The following is a 25039-nucleotide window of genomic DNA, read 5'->3' as shown; positions in this document are numbered from 1 at the left end:
GAGATAGATGTCAATTTTTGTTGTGAGTAAGAAAGAAACTCCAAATAGACCATAGAAGTGCTTTGGTAAGCGCTAGTAAATGATGTTATCTATACTAATAGAAGTCACAGCGCAAGAACCGCTTAACCGAAAGTACGAGAAGCGGCCTTACCCATGCATCCAGTTACAAACATAGTGCATAGTACAGACAGCAAACCAAATAATATATGAATATGAATGTACAGAAAGTTTTATGCACCTCTATTATGGTAGCACGCTGTTCGTGAACTCGAAGTACGCGCGATGAGAATGGTGATAATGCAAGGCAGGACACGTGAGATAGATGTCAATTTTTGTTGTGAGTAAGAAAGAAACTCCACATAGACCATTGAAGTGCTTGGGTACGTGCTAGTAAATGATGTTATCCCAACTAATAGAAGTCACAGCGCAAGAACCGCTTAACCGAAAGCACGAGAAGCGGCCTTACCCATGCATCCAGTTACAAACATAGTGCATAGTACAGACAGCAAACCAAATAATATATGAATATGAATGTAGAGAAAGTTTTATTCACCTCTATGATGGTAGCACGCTGTTCGTGAACTCGAAGTACGCGCGATGAGAATGGTGATAATGCAAGGAAGAACACGCGAGATAGATGTCAATTTTTGTTGTGAGTAAGAAAGAAACTCCACATAGACCATTAAAGTGCTTGGGTACGTGCTAGTAAATGATGTTATCCCAACTAATAGAAGTCACAGCGCAAGAACTGCTTAACCGAAACCACGAGAAGCAGCTTACCTATGCATCCAGTCACAAACATAGTGCATAGTACAGACAGCAAACCAAATAATATATGAATAAGAATGTACAGGAAGTTTTATTCACCTCTATGATGGTAGCACGCTGTTCGTGAAATCGAAGTACGCGCGATGAGAATGGTTAAATGCAAGGCAGGACACGCAAGATAGGTGGCAATTTTTGTTGTGAGTAAGAAAGAAACTCTAAATAGACCATTGAAGTGCTTGGGTAAGTGCTAGTAAATGATGTTATCCCAACTAATAGAAGTCACAGCGCAAGAACCGCTTAACCGAAAGCACGAGAAGCGGCCTTACCCATGCATCCAATTACAAACATAGTGCATAGTACAGACCGCAAACCAAATACTATATGAATATGAATTTACAGAAAGTTTTATTTACCTCTATGATGGTAGCACGCTGTTCGTGAAATCGAAGTACGCGCGATGAGAATGGTGATAATGCAAGGCAGGACACGCGAGATAGATGTCAATTTTTGTTGTGAGTAAGAAAGAAACTCCAAATAGACCATTGAAGTGCTTGGGTACGTGCTAGTAAATGATGTTATCCCAACTAAGAGAAGTCACAGCGCAAGAACCGCTTAACCCAAAGCACGAGAAGCGGCCTTACCCATGCATCCAGTTACAAACATAGTGCATAGTACAGACAGAAAACCAAATAATATGTGAATAAGAATGTACAGGAAGTTTTATTCACCTTATGATGGTAGCACGCTGTTCGTGAACTCAAAGTACGCGCGATGAGAATGGTGATAATTCAAGGCAGGACACGCGAGATAGATGTCAATTTTTAGTTGCCAGTAAGAAAGAAACTTCACATAGACCATTGAAGTGCTTGGGTAAGTGCTAGTAAATGATGTTATCTCAACTAATAGAAGTCACAGCGCAAGAACCGCTTAACCGAAAGCACGAGAAGCAGCCTTACCCATGCATCCAGTTACAAACATAGTTCATATTACAGACAGCAAACCAAATTTTATATGAATATGAATGTACAGAAAGTTTTGTTCACCTCTATGATGGTAGCACGCTGTTCGTGAACTCGAAGTACGCGCGATGAGAATGGTGATAATGCAAGGCAGGACACGCGAGATTTATGTCAATCTTTGTTGTGAGTAAGAAAGAAACTCCACATAGACCATTGAAGTGCTTGGGTAAGTGCTAGTAAATGATGTTATCTCAACTAATAGAAGTCACAGCGCATGAACCGCTTAACCGAAAGCACGAGAAGCGGCCTTACTCATGCATCCAGTTACAAACATAGTGCATAGTACAGACAGCAAACCAAATAATATATGAATATGAGTGCACAGAAAGTTTTATTCACCTCTATGATGGTAGCACGCTGCTCGTGAACTCGAAGTACGCGCGATGAGAATGGTGATAATGCATGGCAGGACACGCGAGATAGATGTCAATTTTCGTTGTGAGTAAGAAAGAAACTCCAAATAGACCATTGAAGTGCTTGGGTAAGCGCTAGTAAATGATGTTATCCATATTAATAGAAGTCACAGCGAAAGAACCACTTAACCGAAAGCACGAGAAGCGGCCTTACCCATGCATCCAGTTACAAACATAGTGCATAGTACAGACAGCAAACCAAATAATATATGAATATGAATGTAAAGAAAGTTTTATTCACCTCTATTATGGTAGCACGCTGTTCGTGAACTCGAAGTACGCGCGATGAGAATGGTGATAATGCAAGGCAGGACACGTGAGATAGATGTCAATTTTTGTTGTGAGTAAGAAAGAAACTCTACATAGACCATTTAGGTGCTTGGGTACGTGCTAGTAAATGATGTTATCCCAACTAATAGAAGTCACAGCGCAAGAACCGCTTAACCGAAAGCATGAGAAGCGGCCTTACCCATGCATCCAGTTACAAACATAGTGCATGGTACAGACAGCAAACCAAATAATATAAGAATATGAATGTACAGAAAGTTTTATTCACCTCTATTATGGTAGCACGCTGTTCGTGAACTCGAAGTACGCGCGATGAGAATGGTGATAATGCAAGGGAGGACACGCGAGATAGATGTCAATTTTTGTTGTGAGTAAGAAAGAAACTCCACATAGACAATTAAAGTGCTTGGGTACGTGCTAGTAAATGATGTTATCCCAACTAATAGAAGTCACAGCGCAAGAACTGCTTAACCGAACGCACGAGAAGCGGCCTTGACTATGCATCCAGTTACAAACATAGTGCATAGTACAGACAGCAAACCAAATAATATATGAATAAGAAAGTTCAGGAAGTTTTATTCACCTCTATGATGGTAGCACGCTGTTCGTGAAATCGAAGTACGCGCGATGAGAATGGTTATTATGCAAGGCAGGACACGCAAGATAGATGGCAATTTTTGTTGTGAGTAAGAAAGAAACTCCAAATAGACCATTGAAGTGCTTGGGTAAGTGCTAGTAAATGATGTTATTCCTACTAATAGAAGTCACAGCGCAAGAACCGCTTAACCGAAAGCACGAGAAGCGGCCTTACCCATGCATCCAATTACAAACATAGTGCATAGTACAGACAGCAAACTAAATAATATATGAATATGAATGTACAAAAAGTTTTATTTACCTCTATGATGGTAGCACGCTGTTCGTGAAATCGAAGTACGCGCGAAGAGAATGGTGATAATGCAAGGCAGGACACGCGAGATAGATGTCAATTTTTGTTGTGAGTAAGAAAGAAACTCAAAATAGACCATTGAAGTGCTTGGGTAAGTGCTAGTAAATGATGTTATCCCAACTAATAGAAGTCACAGCTTAAGAACCGCTTAACCGAAAGCACAAGAAGCGGCCTTACCCATGCATCCAGTTACAAACATAGTGCATGGTACAGACAGCAAACCAAATAATATATGAATATGAATGTACAGAAAGTTTTGTTCACCTCTATGATGGTAGCACGCTGTTCGTGAACTCGAAGTACGCGCGATGAGAATGGTGATAATGCAAGGCAGGACACGCGAGATTTATGTCAATCTTTGTTGTGAGTAAGAAAGAAACTCCACATAGACCATTGAAGTGCTTTGGTAAGTGCTAGTAAATGATGTTATCTCAACTAATAGAAGTCACAGCGCATGAACCGCTTAACCGAAAGCACGAGAAGCGGCCTTACTCATGCATCCAGTTACAAACATAGTGCATAGTACAGACAGCAAACCAAATAATATATGAATATGAGTTCACAGAAAGTTTTATTCACCTCTATGATGGTAGCACGCTGCTCGTGAACTCGAAGTACGCGCGATGAGAATGGTGATAATGCATGGCAGGACACGCGAGATAGATGTCAATTTTTGTTGTGAGTAAGAAAGAAACTCCAAATAGACCATTGAAGTGCTTGGGTAAGCGCTAGTAAATGATGTTATCCATATTAATAGAAGTCACAGCGCAAGAACCACTTAACCGAAAGCACGAGAAGCGGCCTTACCCATGCATCCAGTTACAAACATAGTGCATAGTACAGACAGCAAACCAAATAATATATGAATATGAATGTAAAGAAAGTTTTATTCACCTCTATTATGGTAGCACGCTGTTCGTGAACTCGAAGTACGCGCGATGAGAATGGTGATAATGCAAGGCAGGACACGTGAGACAGATGTCAATTTTTGTTGTGAGTAAGAAAGAAACTCCACATAGACCATTTAGGTGCTTGGGTACGTGCTAGTAAATGATGTTATCCCAACTAATAGAAGTCACAGCGCAAGAACCGCTTAACCGAAAGCATGAGAAGCGGCCTTACCCATGCATCCAGTTACAAACATAGTGCATAGTACAGACAGCAAACCAAATAATATAAGAATATGAATGTACAGAAAGTTTTATTCACCTCTATTATGGTAGCACGCTGTTCGTGAACTCAAAGTACGCGCGATGAGAATGGTGATAATGCAAGGGAGGACACGCGAGATAGATGTCAATTTTTGTTGTGAGTAAGAAAGAAACTCCACATAGACCATTAAAGTGCTTGGGTACGTGCTAGTAAATGATGTTATCCCAACTAATAGAAGTCACAGCGCAAGAACTGCTTAACCGAAAGCACGAGAAGCGGCCTTGCCTATGCATCCAGTTACAAACATAGTGCATAGTACAGACAGCAAACCAAATAATATATGAATAAGAAAGTTCAGGAAGTTTTATTCACCTCTATGATGGTAGCACGCTGTTCGTGAAATCGAAGTACGCGCGATGAGAATGGTTATTATGCAAGGCAGGACACGCAAGATAGATGGCAATTTTTGTTGTGAGTAAGAAAGAAACTCCAAATAGACCATTGAAGTGCTTGGGTAAGTGCTAGTAAATGATGATATTCCTACTAATAGAAGTCACAGCGCAAGAACCGCTTAACCAAAAGCACGAGAAGCGGCCTTACCCCTGCATCCAATTACAAACATAGTGCATAGTACAGACAGCAAACTAAATAATATATGAATATGAATGTACAGAAAGTTTTATTTACCTCTATGATGGTAGCACGCTGTTCGTGAAATCGAAGTACGCGCGAAGAGAATGGTGATAATGCAAGGCAGGACACGCGAGATAGATGTCAATTTTTGTTGTGAGTAAGAAAGAAACTCGAAATAGACCATTGAAGTGCTTGGGTAAGTGCTAGTAAATGATGTTATCCCAACTAATAGAAGTCACAGCTTAAGAACCGCTTAACGGAAAGCACAAGAAGCGGCCTTACCCATGCATCCAGTTACAAACATAGTGCATGGTACAGACAGCAAACCAAATAATATATGAATATGAATGTACAGAAAGTTTTATTCACCTCTATTATGGTAGCACGCTGTTCGTGAACTCGAAGTACGCGCCATGAGAATGGTGATAATGCAAGGCAGGACACGCGAGATAGATGTCAATTTTTGTTGTCAGTAAGAAAGAAACTCCACATAGACCATTGAAGTGCTTGGGTAAGTGCTAGTAAATGATGTTATCCCAACTAACAGAAGTCACAGCGCAAGAACCGCTTAACCGAAAGCACGAGAAGCGGCCTTACCCATGCCTTCAATTACAAACATAGTGCATAGTACAGAAAGCAAACCAAATACTATATGAATATGAATGTACAGAAAGTTTTATTTACCTCTATGATGGTAGCACGCTGTTCGTGAACTCGAAGTACGCGCGATGAGAATGGTGATGATGCAAGGCAGGACACGCGAGATAGACGTCAATTTTTGTTGTGAGTAAGAAAGAAACTCCACATAGACCATTGAAGTTTTTGGGTACGTGCTAGTAAATGATGTTATCCCACCTAATAGAAGTCACAGCGACAGAACCGCTTAACCGAAAGCACGAGAAGCGGCCTTACCCATGCATCCAGTTACAAACATAGTGCATGTTACACACAGCAAACCAAATAATATATGAATATGAATGTACAGAAAGTTTTATTCACCTCTATGATGGTAGCACGCTGTTCTTGAACTCGAAGTACGCGCGATGAGAATGGTGATAATGCAAGGGAGGACACGCGAGATAGATGTCAATTTTTGTTGTGAGTAAGAAAGAAACTCCACATAGACCATTAAAGTGCTTGGGTACGTGCTAGTAAATGATGTTATCCCAACTAATAGAAGTCACAGCGCAAGAACCGCTTAACCGAAAGCACGAGAAGCGGCCTTACCCATGCATCCAGTTACAAACTTAGTGCATAGTACAGACAGCAAACCAAATATTATATGAATAAGAATGTACAGGAAGTTTTATTCACCTCTATTATGGTAGCACGCTATTCGTGATCTCGAAGTACGCGCGAAGAGAATGGTGATAATGCAAGGCAGGACACGCGAGATAGATGTCAATCTTTGTTGTGAGTAAGAAAGAAACTCCACATAGACCATTGAAGTGCTTGGGTAAGTGCTAGTAAATGATGTTATCTCAACTAATAGAAGTCACAGCGCAAGAACCGCTTAACCGAAAGCACGAGAAGCGGCCTTACTCATGCATCCAGTTACATAGTGCATAGTACAGACAGCAAACCAAATAATATATGACTATGAGTGCACAGAAAGTTTTATTCACCTCTATGATGGTAGCACGCTGCTCGTGAACTCGAAGTACGCGCGATGAGAATGGTGATAATGCATGGCAGGACACGCGAGATAGATGTCAATTTTTGTTGTGAGTAAGAAAGAAACTCCAAATAGACCATAGAAGTGCTTTGGTAAGCGCTAGTAAATGATGTTATCTATACTAATAGAAGTCACAGCGCAAGAACCGCTTAACCGAAAGTACGAGAAGCGGCCTTACCCATGCATCCAGTTACAAACATAGTGCATAGTACAGACAGCAAACCAAATAATATATGAATATGAATGTACAGAAAGTTTTATGCACCTCTATTATGGTAGCACGCTGTTCGTGAACTCGAAGTACGCGCGATGAGAATGGTGATAATGCAAGGCAGGACACGTGAGATAGATGTCAATTTTTGTTGTGAGTAAGAAAGAAACTCCACATAGACCATTGAAGTGCTTGGGTACGTGCTAGTAAATGATGTTATCCCAACTAATAGAAGTCACAGCGCAAGAACCGCTTAACCGAAAGCACGAGAAGCGGCCTTACCCATGCATCCAGTTACAAACATAGTGCATAGTACAGACAGCAAACCAAATAATATAAGAATATGAATGTACAGAAAGTTTTATTCACCTCTATTATGGTAGCACGCTGTTCGTGAACTCGAAGTACGCGCGATGAGAATGGTGATAATGCAAGGGAGGACACGCGATATAGATGTCAATTTTTGTTGTGAGTAAGAAAGAAACTCCACATAGACAATTGAAGTGCTTGGGTACGTGCTAGTAAATGATGTTATCCCAACTAATAGAAGTCACAGCGCAAGAACTGCTTAACCGAACGCACGAGAAGCGGCCTTGACTATGCATCCAGTTACAAACATAGTGCATAGTACAGACAGCAAACCAAATAATATATGAATAAGAAAGTTCAGGAAGTTTTATTCACCTCTATGATGGTAGCACGCTGTTCGTGAAATCGAAGTACGCGCGATGAGAATGGTTATTATGCAAGGCAGGACACGCAAGATAGATGGCAATTTTTGTTGTGAGTAAGAAAGAAACTCCAAATAGACCATTGAAGTGCTTGGGTAAGTGCTAGTAAATGATGTTATTCCTACTAATAGAAGTCACAGCGCAAGAACCGCTTAACCGAAAGCACGAGAAGCGGCCGTACCCATGCATCCAATTACAAACATAGTGCATAGTACAGACAGCAAACTAAATAATATATGAATATGAATGTACAAAAAGTTTTATTTACCTATATGATGGTAGCACACTGTTCGTGAAATCGAAGTACGCGCGAAGAGAATGGTGATAATGCAAGGCAGGACACGCGAGATAGATGTCAATTTTTGTTGTGAGTAAGAAAGAAACTCAAAATAGACCATTGAAGTGCTTGGGTAAGTGCTAGTAAATGATGTTATCCCAACTAATAGAAGTCACAGCTTAAGAACCGCTTAACCGAAAGCACAATAAGCGGCCTTACCCATGCATCCAGTTACAAACATAGTGCATGGTACAGACAGCAAACCAAATATTATATGAATATGAATGTACAGAAAGTTTTGTTCACCTCTATGATGGTAGCACGCTGTTCGTGAACTCGAAGTACGCGCGATGAGAATGGTGATAATGCAAGGCAGGACACGCGAGATTTATGTCAATCTTTGTTGTGAGTAAGAAAGAAACTCCACATAGACCATTGAAGTGCTTGGGTAAGTGCTAGTAAATGATGTTATCTCAACTAATAGAAGTCACAGCGCATGAACCGCTTAACCGAAAGCACGAGAAGCGGCCTTACTCATGCATCCAGTTACAAACATAGTGCAAAGTACAGACAGCAAACCAAATAATATATGAATATGAGTTCACAGAAAGTTTTATTCACCTCTATGATGGTAGCACGCTGCTCGTGAACTCGAAGTACGCGCGATGAGAATGGTGATAATGCATGGCAGGACACGAGAGATAGATGTCAATTTTTGTTGTGAGTAAGAAAGAAACTCCAAATGGACCATTGAAGTGCTTGGGTAAGCGCTAGTAAATGATGTTATCCATATTAATAGAAGTCACAGCGCAAGAACCACTTAACCGAAAGCACGAGAAGCGGCCTTACCCATGCATCCAGTTACAAACATAGTGCATAGTACAGACAGCAAACCAAATAATATATGAATATGAATGTACAGAAAGTTTTATGCACCTCTATTATGGTAGCACGCTGTTCGTGAACTCGAAGTACGCGCGATGAGAATTGTGATAATGCAAGGCAGGACACGTGAGATAGATGTCAATTTTTGTTGTGAGTAAGAAAGAAACTCCACATAGACCATTGAAGTGCTTGGGTACTTGCTAGTAAATGATGTTATCCCAACTAATAGAAGTCACAGCGCAAGAACCGCTTAACCGAAAGCACGAGAAGCGGCCTTACCCATGCATCCAGTTACAAACATAGAGCATAGTACAGACAGCAAACCAAATAATATAAGAATATGAATGTACAGAAAGTTTTATTCACCTCTAATATGATAGCACGCTGTTCGTGAACTCGAAGTACGCGCGATGAGAATGGTGATAATGCAAGGGAGGACACGCGAGATAGATGTCAATTTTTGTTGTGAGTAAGAAAGAAACTCCACATAGACAATTAAAGTGCTTGGGTACGTGCTAGTAAATGATGTTATCCCAACTAATAGAAGTCACAGCGCAAGAACTGCTTAACCGAACGCACGAGAAGCGGCCTTGACTATGCATCCAGTTACAAACATAGTGCATAGTACAGACAGCAAACCAAATAATATATGAATAAGAAAGTTCAGGAAGTTTTATTCACCTCTATGATGGTAGCACGCTGTTCGTGAAATCGAAGTACGCGCGATGAGAATGGTTATTATGCAAGGCAGGACACGCAAGATAGATGGCAATTTTTGTTGTGAGTAAGAAAGAAACTCCAAATAGACCATTGAAGTGCTTGGGTAAGTGCTAATAAATGATGTTATTCCTACTAATAGAAGTCACAGCGCAAGAACCGCTTAACCGAAAGCACGAGAAGCGGCCGTACCCATGCATCCAATTACAAACATAGTGCATAGTACAGACAGCAAACTAAATAATATATGAATATGAATGTACAAAAAGTTTTATTTACCTCTATGATGGTAGCACGCTGTTCGTGAAATCGAAGTACGCGCGAAGAGAATGGTGATAATGCAAGGCAGGACACGCGAGATAGATGTCAATTTTTGTTGTGAGTAAGACAGAAACTCAAAATAGACCATTGAAGTGCTTGGGTAAGTGCTAGTAAATGATGTTATCCCAACTAATAGAAGTCACAGCTTAAGAACCGCTTAACCGAAAGCACAATAAGCGGCCTTACCCATGCATCAAGTTACAAACATAGTGCATGGTACAGACAGCAAACCAAATATTATATGAATATGAATGTACAGAAAGTTTTGTTCACCTCTATGATGGTAGCACGCTGTTCGTGAACTCGAAGTACGCGCGATGAGAATGGTGATAATGCAAGGCAGGACACGCGAGATTTATGTCAATCTTTGTTGTGAGTAAGAAAGAAACTCCACATAGACCATTGAAGTGCTTGGGTAAGTGCTAGTAAATGATGTTATCTCAACTAATAGAAGTCACAGCGCATGAACCGCTTAACCGAAAGCACGAGAAGCGGCCTTACTCATGCATCCAGTTACAAACATAGTGCATAGTACAGACAGCAAACCAAATAATATATGAATATGAGTTCACAGAAAGTTTTATTCACCTCTATGATGGTAGCACGCTGCTCGTGAACTCGAAGTACGCGCGATGAGAATGGTGATAATGCATGGCAGGACACGCGAGATAGATGTCAATTTTTGTTGTGAGTAAGAAAGAAACTCCAAATAGACCATTGAAGTGCTTGGGTAAGCGCTAGTAAATGATGTTATCCATATTAATAGAAGTCACAGCGCAAGAACCACTTAACCGAAAGCACGAGAAGCGGCCTTACCCATGCATCCAGTTACAAACATAGTGCATAGTACAGACAGCAAACCAAATAATATATGAATATGAATGTAAAAAAAGTTTTATTCACCTCTATTATGGTAGCACGCTGTTCGTGAACTCGAAGTACGCGCGATGAGAATGGTGATAATGCAAGGCAGGACACGTGAGATAGATGTCAATTTTTGTTGTGAGTAAGAAAGAAACTCCACATAGACCATTTAGGTGCTTGGGTACGTGCTAGTAAATGATGTTATCCCAACTAATAGAAGTCACAGCGCAAGAACCGCTTAACCGAAAGCTTGAGAAGCGGCCTTACCCATGCATCCAGTTACAAACATAGTGCATAGTACAGACAGCAAACCAAATAATATAAGAATATGAATGTACAGAAAGTTTTATTCACCTCTATTATGGTAGCACGCTGTTCGTGAACTCGAAGTACGCGCGATGAGAATGGTGATAATGCAAGGCAGGACACGCGAGATAGATGTCAATTTTTGTTGTGAGTAAGAAAGAAACTCAAAATAGACCATTGAAGTGCTTGGGTAAGTGCTAGTAAATGATGTTATCCCAACTAATAGAAGTCACAGCTTAAGAACCGCTTAACCGAAAGCACAAGAAGCGGCCTTACCCATGCATCCAGTTACAAACATAGTGCATGGTACAGACAGCAAACCAAATAATATATGAATGTACAGAAAGTTTTATTCACCTCTATTATGGTAGCACGCTGTTCGTGAACTCGAAGTACGCGCCATGAGAATGGTGATAATGCAAGGCAGGACACGCGAGATAGATGTCAATTTTTGTTGTCAGTAAGAAAGAAACTCCACATAGACCATTGAAGTGCTTGGGTAAGTGCTAGTAAATGATGTTATCCCAACTAATAGAAGTCACAGCGCAAGAACCGCTTAACCGAAAGCACGAGAAGCGGCCTTACCCATGCCTTCAATTACAAACATAGTGCATAGTACAGAAAGCAAACCAAATACTATATGAATATGAATGTACAGAAAGTTTTATTTACCTCTATGATGGTAGCACGCTGTTCGTGAACTCGAAGTACGCGCGATGAGAATGGTGATGATGCAAGGCAGGACACGCGAGATAGATGTCAATTTTTGTTGTGAGTAAGAAAGAAACTCCACATAGACCATTGAAGTTTTTGGGTACGTGCTAGTAAATGATGTTATCCCAACTAATAGAAGTCACAGCGACAGAACCGCTTAACCGAAAGCACGAGAAGCGGCCTTACCCATGCATCCAGTTACAAACATAGTGCATAGTACAGACAGCAAACCAAATAATATATGAATATGAATGTACAGAAAGTTTTATGCACCTCTATTATGGTAGCACGCTGTTCGTGAACTCGAAGTACGCGCGATGAGAATTGTGATAATGCAAGGCAGGACACGTGAGATAGATGTCAATTTTTGTTGTGAGTAAGAAAGAAACTCCACATAGACCATTGAAGTGCTTGGGTACGTGCTAGTAAATGATGTTATCCCAACTAATAGAAGTCACAGCGCAAGAACCGCTTAACCGAAAGCACGAGAAGCGGCCTTACCCATGCATCCAGTTACAAACATAGTGCATAGTACAGACAGCAAACCAAATAATATAAGAATATGAATGTACAGAAAGTTTTATTCACCTCTATTATGGTAGCACGCTGTTCGTGAACTCGAAGTACGCGCGATGAGAATGGTGATAATGCAAGGGAGGACACGCGAGATAGATGTCAATTTTTGTTGTGAGTAAGAAAGAAACTCCACATAGACAATTAAAGTGCTTGGGTACGTGCTAGTAAATGATGTTATCCCAACTAATAGAAGTCACAGCGCAAGAACTGCTTAACCGAACGCACGAGAAGCGGCCTTGACTATGCATCCAGTTACAAACATAGTGCATAGTACAGACAGCAAACCAAATAATATATGAATAAGAAAGTTCAGGAAGTTTTATTCACCTCTATGATGGTAGCACGCTGTTCGTGAAATCGAAGTACGCGCGATGAGAATGGTTATTATGCAAGGCAGGACACGCAAGATAGATGGCAATTTTTGTTGTGAGTAAGAAAGAAACTCCAAATAGACCATTGAAGTGCTTGGGTAAGTGCTAATAAATGATGTTATTCCTACTAATAGAAGTCACAGCGCAAGAACCGCTTAACCGAAAGCACGAGAAGCGGCCGTACCCATGCATCCAATTACAAACATAGTGCATAGTACAGACAGCAAACTAAATAATATATGAATATGAATGTACAAAAAGTTTTATTTACCTCTATGATGGTAGCACGCTGTTCGTGAAATCGAAGTACGCGCGAAGAGAATGGTGATAATGCAAGGCAGGACACGCGAGATAGATGTCAATTTTTGTTGTGAGTAAGAAAGAAACTCAAAATAGACCATTGAAGTGCTTGGGTAAGTGCTAGTAAATGATGTTATCCCAACTAATAGAAGTCACAGCTTAAGAACCGCTTAACCGAAAGCACAATAAGCGGCCTTACCCATGCATCCAGTTACAAACATAGTGCATGGTACAGACAGCAAACCAAATATTATATGAATATGAATGTACAGAAAGTTTTGTTCACCTCTATGATGGTAGCACGCTGTTCGTGAACTCGAAGTACGCGCGATGAGAATGGTGATAATGCAAGGCAGGACACGCGAGATTTATGTCAATCTTTGTTGTGAGTAAGAAAGAAACTCCACATAGACCATTGAAGTGCTTGGGTAAGTGCTAGTAAATGATGTTATCTCAACTAATAGAAGTCACAGCGCATGAACCGCTTAACCGAAAGCACGAGAAGCGGCCTTACTCATGCATCCAGTTACAAACATAGTGCATAGTACAGACAGAAAACCAAATAATATATGAATATGAGTTCACAGAAAGTTTTATTCACCTCTATGATGGTAGCACGCTGCTCGTGAACTCGAAGTACGCGCGATGAGAATGGTGATAATGCATGGCAGGACACGCGAGATAGATGTCAATTTTTGTTGTGAGTAAGAAAGAAACTCCAAATAGACCATTGAAGTGCTTGGGTAAGCGCTAGTAAATGATGTTATCCATATTAATAGAAGTCACAGCGCAAGAACCACTTAACCGAAAGCACGAGAAGCGGCCTTACCCATGCATCCAGTTACAAACATAGTGCATAGTACAGACAGCAAACCAAATAATATATGAATATGAATGTAAAGAAAGTTTTATTCACCTCTATTATGGTAGCACGCTGTTCGTGAACTCGAAGTACGCGCGATGAGAATGGTGATAATGCAAGGCAGGACACGTGAGATAGATGTCAATTTTTGTTGTGAGTAAGAAAGAAACTCCACATAGACCATTTAGGTGCTTGGGTACGTGCTAGTAAATGATGTTATCCCAACTAATAGAAGTCACAGCGCAAGAACCGCTTAACCGAAAGCATGAGAAGCGGCCTTACCCATGCATCCAGTTACAAACATAGTGCATAGTACAGACAGCAAACCAAATAATATAAGAATATGAATGTACAGAAAGTTTTATTCACCTCTATTATGGTAGCACGCTGTTCGTGAACTCGAAGTACGCGCGATGAGAATGGTGATATTGCAAGGCAGGACACGCGAGATAGATGTCAATTTTTGTTGTGAGTAAGAAAGAAACTCAAAATAGACCATTGAAGTGCTTGGGTAAGTGCTAGTAAATGATGTTATCCCAACTAATAGAAGTCACAGCTTAAGAACCGCTTAACCGAAAGCACAAGAAGCGGCCTTACCCATGCATCCAGTTACAAACATAGTGCATGGTACAGACAGCAAACCAAATAATATATGAATATGAATGTACAGAAAGTTTTATTCACCTCTATTATGGTAGCACGCTGTTCGTGAACTCGAAGTACGCGCCATGAGAATGGTGATAATGCAAGGCAGGACACGCGAGATAGATGTCAATTTTTGTTGTCAGTAAGAAAGAAACTCCACATAGACCATTGAAGTGCTTGGGTAAGTGCTAGTAAATGATGTTATCCCAACTAATAGAAGTCACAGCGCAAGAACCGCTTAACCGAAAGCACGAGAAGCGGCCTTACCCATGCCTTCAATTACAAACATAGTGCATAGTACAGAAAGCAAACCAAATACTATATGAATATGAATGTACAGAAAGTTTTATTTACCTCTATGATGGTAGCACGCTGTTCGTGAACTCGAAGTACGCGCGATGAGAATGGTGATGATGTAAGGCAGGACACGCGAGATAGATGTCAATTTTTGTTGTGAGTAAGAAAGAAACTCCACATAGACCATTGAAGTTTTTGGGTATGTGCTAGTAAATGATGTTATCCCAACTAATAGAAGTCACAGCGACAGAACCGCTTAACCGAAAGCACGAGAAGCGGCCTTACCCATGCATCCAGTTACAAACATAGTGAATGTTACACACAGCAAACCAAATAATATATGAATATGAATGTACAGAAAGTTTTATTCACCTCTATGATGGTAGCACGCTGTTCTTGAACTCGAAGTACGCGCGATGAGAATGGTGATAATGCAAGGGAGGACACGCGAGATAGATGTCAATTTTTGTTGTGAGTAAGAAAGAAACTCCACATAGACCATTAAAGTGCTTGGGTACGTGCTAGTAAATGATGTTATCCCAACTAATAGAAGTCACAGCGCAAGAACCGCTTAACCGAAAGCACGAGAAGCGGCCTTACCCATGCATCCAGTTACAAACTTATTGCATAGTACAGACAGCAAACCAAATATTATATGAATAAGAATGTACAGGAAGTTTTATTCACCTCTATTATGGTAGCACGCTATTCGTGAACTCGAAGTACGCGCGAAGAGAATGGTGACAATGCAAGGCAGGACACGCGAGATAGATGTCAATCTTTGTTGTGAGTAAGAAAGAAACTCCACATAGACCATTGAAGTGCTTGGGTACGTGCTAGTAAATGATGTTATCCCACCTAATAGAAGTCACAGCGACAGAACCGCTTAACCGAAAGCACGAGAAGCGGCCTTACCCATGCATCCAGTTACAAACATAGTGCATGTTACACACAGCAAACCAAATAATATATGAATATGAATGTACAGAAAGTTTTATTCACCTCTATGATGGTAGCACGCTGTTCTTGAACTCGAAGTACGCGCGATGAGAATGGTGATAATGCAAGGGAGGACACGCGAGATAGATGTCAATTTTTGTTGTGAGTAAGAAAGAAACTCCACATAGACCATTAAAGTGCTTGGGTACGTGCTAGTAAATGATGTTATCCCAACTAATAGAAGTCACAGCGCAAGAACCGCTTAACCGAAAGCACGAGAAGCGGCCTTACCCATGCATCCAGTTACAAACTTAGTGCATAGTACAGACAGCAAACCAAATATTATATGAATAAGAATGTACAGGAAGTTTTATTCACCTCTATTATGGTAGCACGCTATTCGTGAACTCGAAGTACGCGCGAAGAGAATGGTGATAATGCAAGGCAGGACACGCGAGATAGATGTCAATCTTTGTTGTGAGTAAGAAAGAAACTCCACATAGACCATTGAAGTGCTTGGGTAAGTGCTAGTAAATGATGTTATCTCAACTAATAGAAGTCACAGCGCAAGAACCGCTTAACCGAAAGCACGAGAAGCGGCCTTACTCATGCATCCAGTTACATAGTGCATAGTACAGACAGCAAACCAAATAATATATGAATATGAGTGCACAGAAAGTTTTATTCACCTCTATGATGGTAGCACGCTGCTCGTGAACTCGAAGTACGCGCGATGAGAATGGTGATAATGCATGGCAGGACACGCGAGATAGATGTCAATTTTTGTTGTGAGTAAGAAAGAAACTCCAAATAGACCATAGAAGTGCTTTGGTAAGCGCTAGTAAATGATGTTATCTATACTAATAGAAGTCACAGCGCAAGAACCGCTTAACCGAAAGTACGAGAAGCGGCCTTACCCATGCATCCAGTTACAAACATAGTGCATAGTACAGACAGCAAACCAAATAATATATGAATATGAATCTACAGAAAGTTTTATGCACCTCTATTATGGTAGCACGCTGTTCGTGAACTCGAAGTACGCGCGATGAGAATGGTGATAATGCAAGGCAGGACACGTGAGATAGATGTCAATTTTTGTTGTGAGTAAGAAAGAAACTCCACATAGACCATTGAAGTGCTTGGGTACGTGCTAGTAAATGATGTTATCCCAACTAATAGAAGTCACAGCGCAAGAACCGCTTAACCGAAAGCACGAGAAGCGGCCTTACCCATGCATCCAGTTACAAACATAGTGCATAGTACAGACAGCAAACCAAATAATATAAGAATATGAATGTACAGAAAGTTTTATTCACCTCTATTATGGTAGCACGCTGTTCGTGAACTCGAAGTACGCGCGATGAGAATGGTGATAATGCAAGGGAGGACACGCGAGATAGATGTCAATTTTTGTTGTGAGTAAGAAAGAAACTCCACATAGACAATTAAAGTGCTTGGGTACGTGCTAGTAAATGATGTTATCCCAACTAATAGAAGTCACAGCGCAAGAACTGCTTAACCGAACGCACGAGAAGCGGCCTTGACTATGCATCCAGTTACAAACATAGTGCATAGTACAGACAGCAAACCAAATAACATATGAATAAGAAAGTTCAGGAAGTTTTATTCACCTCTATGATGGTAGCACGCTGTTCGTGAAATCGAAGTACGCGCGATGAGAATGGTTATTATGCAAGGCAGGACACGCAAGATAGATGGCAATTTTTGTTGTGAGTAAGAAAGAAACTCCAAATAGACCATTGAAGTGCTTGGGTAAGTGCTAGTAAATGATGTTATTCCTACTAATAGAAGTCACAGCGCAAGAACCGCTTAACCGAAAGCACGAGAAGCGGCCGTACCCATGCATCCAATTACAAACATAGTGCATAGTACAGACAGCAAACTAAATAATATATGAATATGAATGTACAAAAAGTTTTATTTACCTCTATGATGGTAGCACGCTGTTCGTGAAATCGAAGTACGCGCGAAGAGAATGGTGATAATGCAAGGCAGGACACGCGAGATAGATGTCAATTTTTGTTGTGAGTAAGAAAGAAACTCAAAATAGACCATTGAAGTGCTTGGGTAAGTGCTAGTAAATGATGTTATCCCAACTAATAGAAGTCACAGCTTAAGAACCGCTTAACCGAAAGCACAATAAGCGGCCTTACCCATGCATCCAGTTACAAACATAGTGCATGGTACAGACAGCAAACCAAATATTATATGAATATGAATGTACAGAAAGTTTTGTTCACCTCTATGATGGTAGCACGCTGTTCGTGAACTCGAAGTACGCGCGATGAGAATGGTGATAATGCAAGGCAGAACACGCGAGATTTATGTCAATCTTTGTTGTGAGTAAGAAAGAAACTCCACATAGACCATTGAAGTGCTTGGGTAAGTGCTAGTAAATGATGTTATCTCAACTAATAGAAGTCACAGCGCATGAACCGCTTAACCGAAAGCACGAGAAGCGGCCTTACTCATGCATCCAGTTACAAACATAGTGCATAGTACAGACAGCAAACCAAATAATATATGAATATGAGTTCACAGAAAGTTTTATTCACCTCTATGATGGTAGCACGCTGCTCGTGAACTCGAAGTACGCGCGATGAGAATGGTGATAATGCATGGCAGGACACGCGAGATAGATGTCAATTTTTGTTGTGAGTAAGAAAGAAACTCCAAATAGACCATTGAAGTGCTTGGGTGCGCTAGTAAATGATGTTATCCATATTAATAGAAGTCACAGCGCAAGAACCACTTAACCGAAAGCACGAGAAGCGGCCTTACCCATGCATCCAGTTACAAACATAGTGCATAGTACAGACAGCAAACCAAATAATATATGAATATGAATGTAAAGAAAGTTTTATTCACCTCTATTATGGTAGCACGCTGTTCGTGAACTCGAAGTACGCGCGATGAGAATGGTGATAATGCAAGGCAGGACACGTGAGATAGATGTCAATTTTTGTTGTGAGTAAGAAAGAAACTCCACATAGACCATTTAGGTGCTTGGGTACGTGCTAGTAAATGATGTTATCCCAACTAATAGAAGTCACAGCGCAAGAACCGCTTAACCGAAAGCTTGAGAAGCGGCCTTACCCATGCATCCAGTTACAAACATATTGCATAGTACAGACAGCAAACCAAATAATATAAGAATATGAATGTACAGAAAGTTTTATTCACCTCTATTACGGTAGCACGCTGTTCGTGAACTCGAAGTACGCGCGATGAGAATGGTGATAATGCAAGGCAGGACACGCGAGATAGATGTCAAGTTTTGTTGTGAGTAAGAAAGAAACTCAAAATAGACCATTGAAGTGCTTGGGTAAGTGCTAGTAAATGATGTTATCCCAACTAATAGAAGTCACAGCTTAAGAACCGCTTAACCGAAAGCACAAGAAGCGGCCTTACCCATGCATCAAGTTACAAACATAGTGCATGGTACAGACAGCAAACCAAATAATATATGAATGTACAGAAAGTTTTATTCACCTCTATTATGGTAGCACGCTGTTCGTGAACTCGATGTACGCGCCATGAGAATGGTGATAATGCAAGGCAGGACACGCGAGATAGATGTCAATTTTTGTTGTCAGTAAGAAAGAAACTCCACATAGACCATTGAAGTGCTTGGGTAAGTGCTAGTAAATGATGTTATCCCAACTAATAGAAGTCACAGCGCAAGAACCGCTTAACCGAAAGCACGAGAAGCGGCCTTACCCATGCCTTCAATTACAAACATAGTGCATAGTACAGAAAGCAAACCAAATACTATATGAATATGAATGTACAGAAAGTTTTATTTACCTCTTTGATGGTAGCACGCTGTTCGTGAACTCGAAGTACGCGCGATGAGAATGGTGATGATGCAAGGCAGGACACGCGAGATAGATGTCAATTTTTGTTGTGAGTAAGAAAGAAACTCCACATAGACCATTGAAGTTTTTGGGTACGTGCTAGTAAATGATGTTATCCCAACTAATAGAAGTCACAGCGACAGAACCGCTTAACCGAAAGCACGAGAAGCGGCCTTACCCATGCATCCAGTTACAAACATAGTGCATGTTACACACAGCAAACCAAATAATATATGAATATGAATGTGCAGAAAGTTTTATTCACCTCTATGATGGTAGCACGCTGTTCTTGAACTCGAAGTACGCGCGATGAGAATGGTGATAATGCAAGGCAGGACACGCGAGATAGATGTCAATTTTTGTTGTGAGTAAGAAAGAAACTCCACATAGACCATTAAAGTGCTTGGGTACGTGCTAGTAAATGATGTTATCCCAACTAATAGAAGTCACAGCGCAAGAACCGCTTAACCGAAAGCACGAGAAGCGGCCTTACCCATGCATCCAGTTACAAACTTAGTGCATAGTACAGACAGCAAACCAAATATTATATGAATATGAGTGCACAGAAAGTTTTATTCACCTCTATGATGGTAGCACGCTGCTCGTGAACTCGAAGTACGCGCGATGAGAATGGTGATAATGCATGGCAGGACACGCGAGATAGATGTCAATTTTTGTTGTGAGTAAGAAAGAAACTCCAAATAGACCATAGAAGTGCTTTGGTAAGCGCTAGTAAATGATGTTATCTATACTAATAGAAGTCACAGCGCAAGAACCGCTTAACCGAAAGTACGAGAAGCGGCCTTACCCATGCATCCAGTTACAAACATAGTGCATAGTACAGACAGCAAACCAAATAATATATGAATATGAATGTACAGAAAGTTTTATGCACCTCTATTATGGTAGCACGCTGTTCGTGAACTCGAAGTACGCGCGATGAGAATGGTGATAATGCAAGGCAGGACACGTGAGATAGATGTCAATTTTTGTTGTGAGTAAGAAAGAAACTCCACATAGACCATTGAAGTGCTTGGGTACGTGCTAGTAAATGATGTTATCCCAACTAATAGAAGTCACAGCGCAAGAACCGCTTAACCGAAAGCACGAGAAGCGGCCTTACCCATGCATCCAGTTACAAACATAGTGCATAGTACAGACAGCAAACCAAATAATATAAGAATATGAATGTACAGAAAGTTTTATTCACCTCTATTATGGTAGCACGCTGTTCGTGAAATCGAAGTACGCGCGATGAGAATGGTTATTATGCAAGGCAGGACACGCAAGATAGATGGCAATTTTTGTTGTGAGTAAGAAAGAAACTCCAAATAGACCATTGAAGTGCTTGGGTAAGTGCTAGTAAATGATGTTATTCCTACTAATAGAAGTCACAGCGCAAGAACCGCTTAACCGAAAGCACGAGAAGCGGCCGTACCCATGCATCCAATTACAAACATAGTGCATAGTACAGACAGCAAACTAAATAATATATGAATATGAATGTACAAAAAGTTTTATTTACCTCTATGATGGTAGCACGCTGTTCGTGAAATCGAAGTACGCGCGAAGAGAATGGTGATAATGCAAGGCAGGACACGCGAGATAGATGTCAATTTTTGTTGTGAGTAAGAAAGAAACTCAAAATAGACCATTGAAGTGCTTGGGTAAGTGCTAGTAAATGATGTTATCCCAACTAATAGAAGTCACAGCTTAAGAACCGCTTAACCGAAAGCACAATAAGCGGCCTTACCCATGCATCCAGTTACAAACATAGTGCATGGTACAGACAGCAAACCAAATATTATATGAATATGAATGTACAGAAAGTTTTGTTCACCTCTATGATGGTAGCACGCTGTTCGTGAACTCGAAGTACGCGCGATGAGAATGGTGATAATGCAACGCAGGACACGCGAGATTTATGTCAATCTTTGTTGTGAGTAAGAAAGAAACTCCACATAGACCATTGAAGTGCTTGGGTAAGTGCTAGTAAATGATGTTATCTCAACTAATAGAAGTCACAGCGCATGAACCGCTTAACCGAAAGCACGAGAAGCGGCCTTACTCATGCATCCAGTTACAAACATAGTGCATAGTACAGACAGAAAACCAAATAATATATGAATATGAGTTCACAGAAAGTTTTATTCACCTCTATGATGGTAGCACGCTGCTCGTGAACTCGAAGTACGCGCGATGAAAATGGTGATAATGCATGGCAGGACACGCGAGATAGATGTCAATTTTTGTTGTGAGTAAGAAAGAAACTCTAAATAGACCATAAAAGTGCTTGGGTAAGCGCTAGTAAATGATGTTATCCATATTAATAGAAGTCACAGCGCAAGAACCACTTAACCGAAAGCACGAGAAGCGGCCTTACCCATGCATCCAGTTACAAACATAGTGCATAGTACAGACAGCAAACCAAATAATATATGAATATGAATGTAAAGAAAGTTTTATTCACCTCTATTATGGTAGCACGCTGTTCGTGAACTCGAAGTACGCGCGATGAGAATGGTGATAATGCAAGGCAGGACACGTGAGATAGATGTCAATTTTTGTTGTGAGTAAGAAAGAAACTCCACATAGACCATTTAGGTGCTTGGGTACGTGCTAGTAAATGATGTTATCCCAACTAATAGAAGTCACAGGGCAAGAACCGCTTAACCGAAAGCATGAGAAGCGGCCTTACCCATGCATCCAGTTACAAACATAGTGCATAGTACAGACAGCAAACCAAATAATATAAGAATATGAATGTACAGAAAGTTTTATTCACCTCTATTATGGTAGCACGCCGTTTGTGAACTCGAAGTACGCGCGATGAGAATGGTGATAATGCAAGGCAGGACACGCGAGATAGATGTCAATTTTTGTTGTGAGTAAGAAAGAAACTCAAAATAGACCATTGAAGTGCTTGGGTAAGTGCTAGTAAATGATGTTATCCCAACTAATAAAAGTCACAGCTTAAGAACCGCTTAACCGAAAGCACAAGAAGCGGCCTTACCCATGCATCCAGTTACAAACATAGTGCATGGTACAGACAGCAAACCAAATAATATATGAATATGAATGTACAGAAAGTTTTATTCACCTCTATTATGGTAGCACGCTGTTCGTGAACTCGAAGTACGCGCCATGAGAATGGTGATAATGCAAGGCAGGACACGCGAGATAGATGTCAATTTTTGTTGTCAGTAAGAAAGAAACTCCACATAGACCATTGAAGTGCTTGGGTAAGTGCTAGTAAATGATGTTATCCCAACTAATAGAAGTCACAGCGCAAGAACCGCTTAACCGAAAGCACGAGAAGCGGCCTTACCCATGCCTTCAATTACAAACATAGTGCATAGTACAGAAAGCAAACCAAATACTATATGAATATGAATGTACAGAAAGTTTTATTTACCTCTATGATGGTAGCACGCTGTTCGTGAACTCGAAGTACGCGCGATGAGAATGGTGATGATGCAAGGCAGGACACGCGAGATAGATGTCAATTTTTGTTGTGAGTAAGAAAGAAACTCCACATAGACCATTGAAGTTTTTGGGTATGTGCTAGTAAATGATGTTATCCCAACTAATAGAAGTCACAGCGACAGAACCGCTTAACCGAAAGCACGAGAAGCGGCCTTACCCATGCCTTCAATTACAAACATAGTGCATAGTACAGAAAGCAAACCAAATACTATATGAATATGAATGTACAGAAAGTTTTATTTACCTCTATGATGGTAGCACGCTGTTCGTGAACTCGAAGTACGCGCGATGAGAATGGTGATGATGCAAGGCAAGACACGCGAGATAGATGTCAATTTTTGTTGTGAGTAAGAAAGAAACTCCACATAGACCATTGAAGTTTTTGGGTATGTGCTAGTAAATGATGTTATCCCAACTAATAGAAGTCACAGCGACAGAACCGCTTAACCGAAAGCACGAGAAGCGGCCTTACCCATGCATCCAGTTACAAACATAGTGCATGTTACACACAGCAAACCAAATAATATATGAATATGAATGTACAGAAAGTTTTATTCACCTCTATGATGGTAGCACGCTGTTCTTGAACTCGAAGTACGCGCGATGAGAATGGTGATAATGCATGGCAGGACACGCGAGATAGATGTCAATTTTTGTTGTGAGTAAGAAAGAAACTCTAAATAGACCATTGAAGTGCTTGGGTAAGTGCTAGTAAATGATGTTATCCCAACTAATAGAAGTCACAGCTTAAGAACCGCTTAACCGAAAGCACAAGAAGCGGCCTTACCCATGCATCCAGTTACAAACATAGTGCATGGTACAGACAGCAAACCAAATAATATATGAATATGAATGTACAGAAAGTTTTATTCACCTCTATTATGGTAGCACGCTGTTCGTGAACTCGAAGTACGCGCCATGAGAATGGTGATAATGCAAGGCAGGACACGCGAGATAGATGTCAATTTTTGTTGTCAGTAAGAAAGAAACTCCACATAGACCATTGAAGTGCTTGGGTAAGTGCTAGTAAATGATGTTATCCCAACTAATAGAAGTCACAGCGCAAGAACCGCTTAACCGAAAGCACGAGAAGCGGCCTTACCCATGCCTTCAATTACAAATATAGTGCATGTTACACACAGCAAACCAAATAATATATGAATATGAATGTACAGAAAGTTTTATTCACCTCTATGATGGTAGCACGCTGTTCTTGAACTCGAAGTACGCGCGATGAGAATGGTGATAATGCAAGGGAGGACACGCGAGATAGATGTCAATTTTTGTTGTGAGTAAGAAAGAAACTCCACATAGACCATTAAAGTGCTTGGGTACGTGCTAGTAAATGATGTTATCCCAACTAATAGAAGTCACAGCGCAAGAACCGCTTAACCGAAAGCACGAGAAGCGGCCTTACCCATGCATCCAGTTACAAACTTAGTGCATAGTACAGACAGCAAACCAAATATTATATGAATAAGAATGTACAGGAAGTTTTATCACCTCTATTATGGTAGCACGCTATTCGTGAACTCGAAGTACGCGCGAAGAGAATGGTGACAATGCAAGGCAGGACACGCGAGATAGATGTCAATCTTTGTTGTGAGTAAGAAAGAAACTCCACATAGACCATTGAAGTGCTTGGGTAAGTGCTAGTAAATGTTGTTATCTCAACTAATAGAAGTCACAGCGCAAGAACCGCTTAACCGAAAGCACGAGAAGCGGCCTTACTCATGCATCCAGTTACATAGTGCATAGT

This window comes from Rhipicephalus microplus, unplaced genomic scaffold, assembly GCF_043290135.1.
Source record: "Rhipicephalus microplus isolate Deutch F79 unplaced genomic scaffold, USDA_Rmic scaffold_13, whole genome shotgun sequence".
Lineage (NCBI taxonomy): Eukaryota > Metazoa > Arthropoda > Arachnida > Ixodida > Ixodidae > Rhipicephalus > Rhipicephalus microplus.
Note: the sequence above shows the minus strand (reverse complement) of the source record.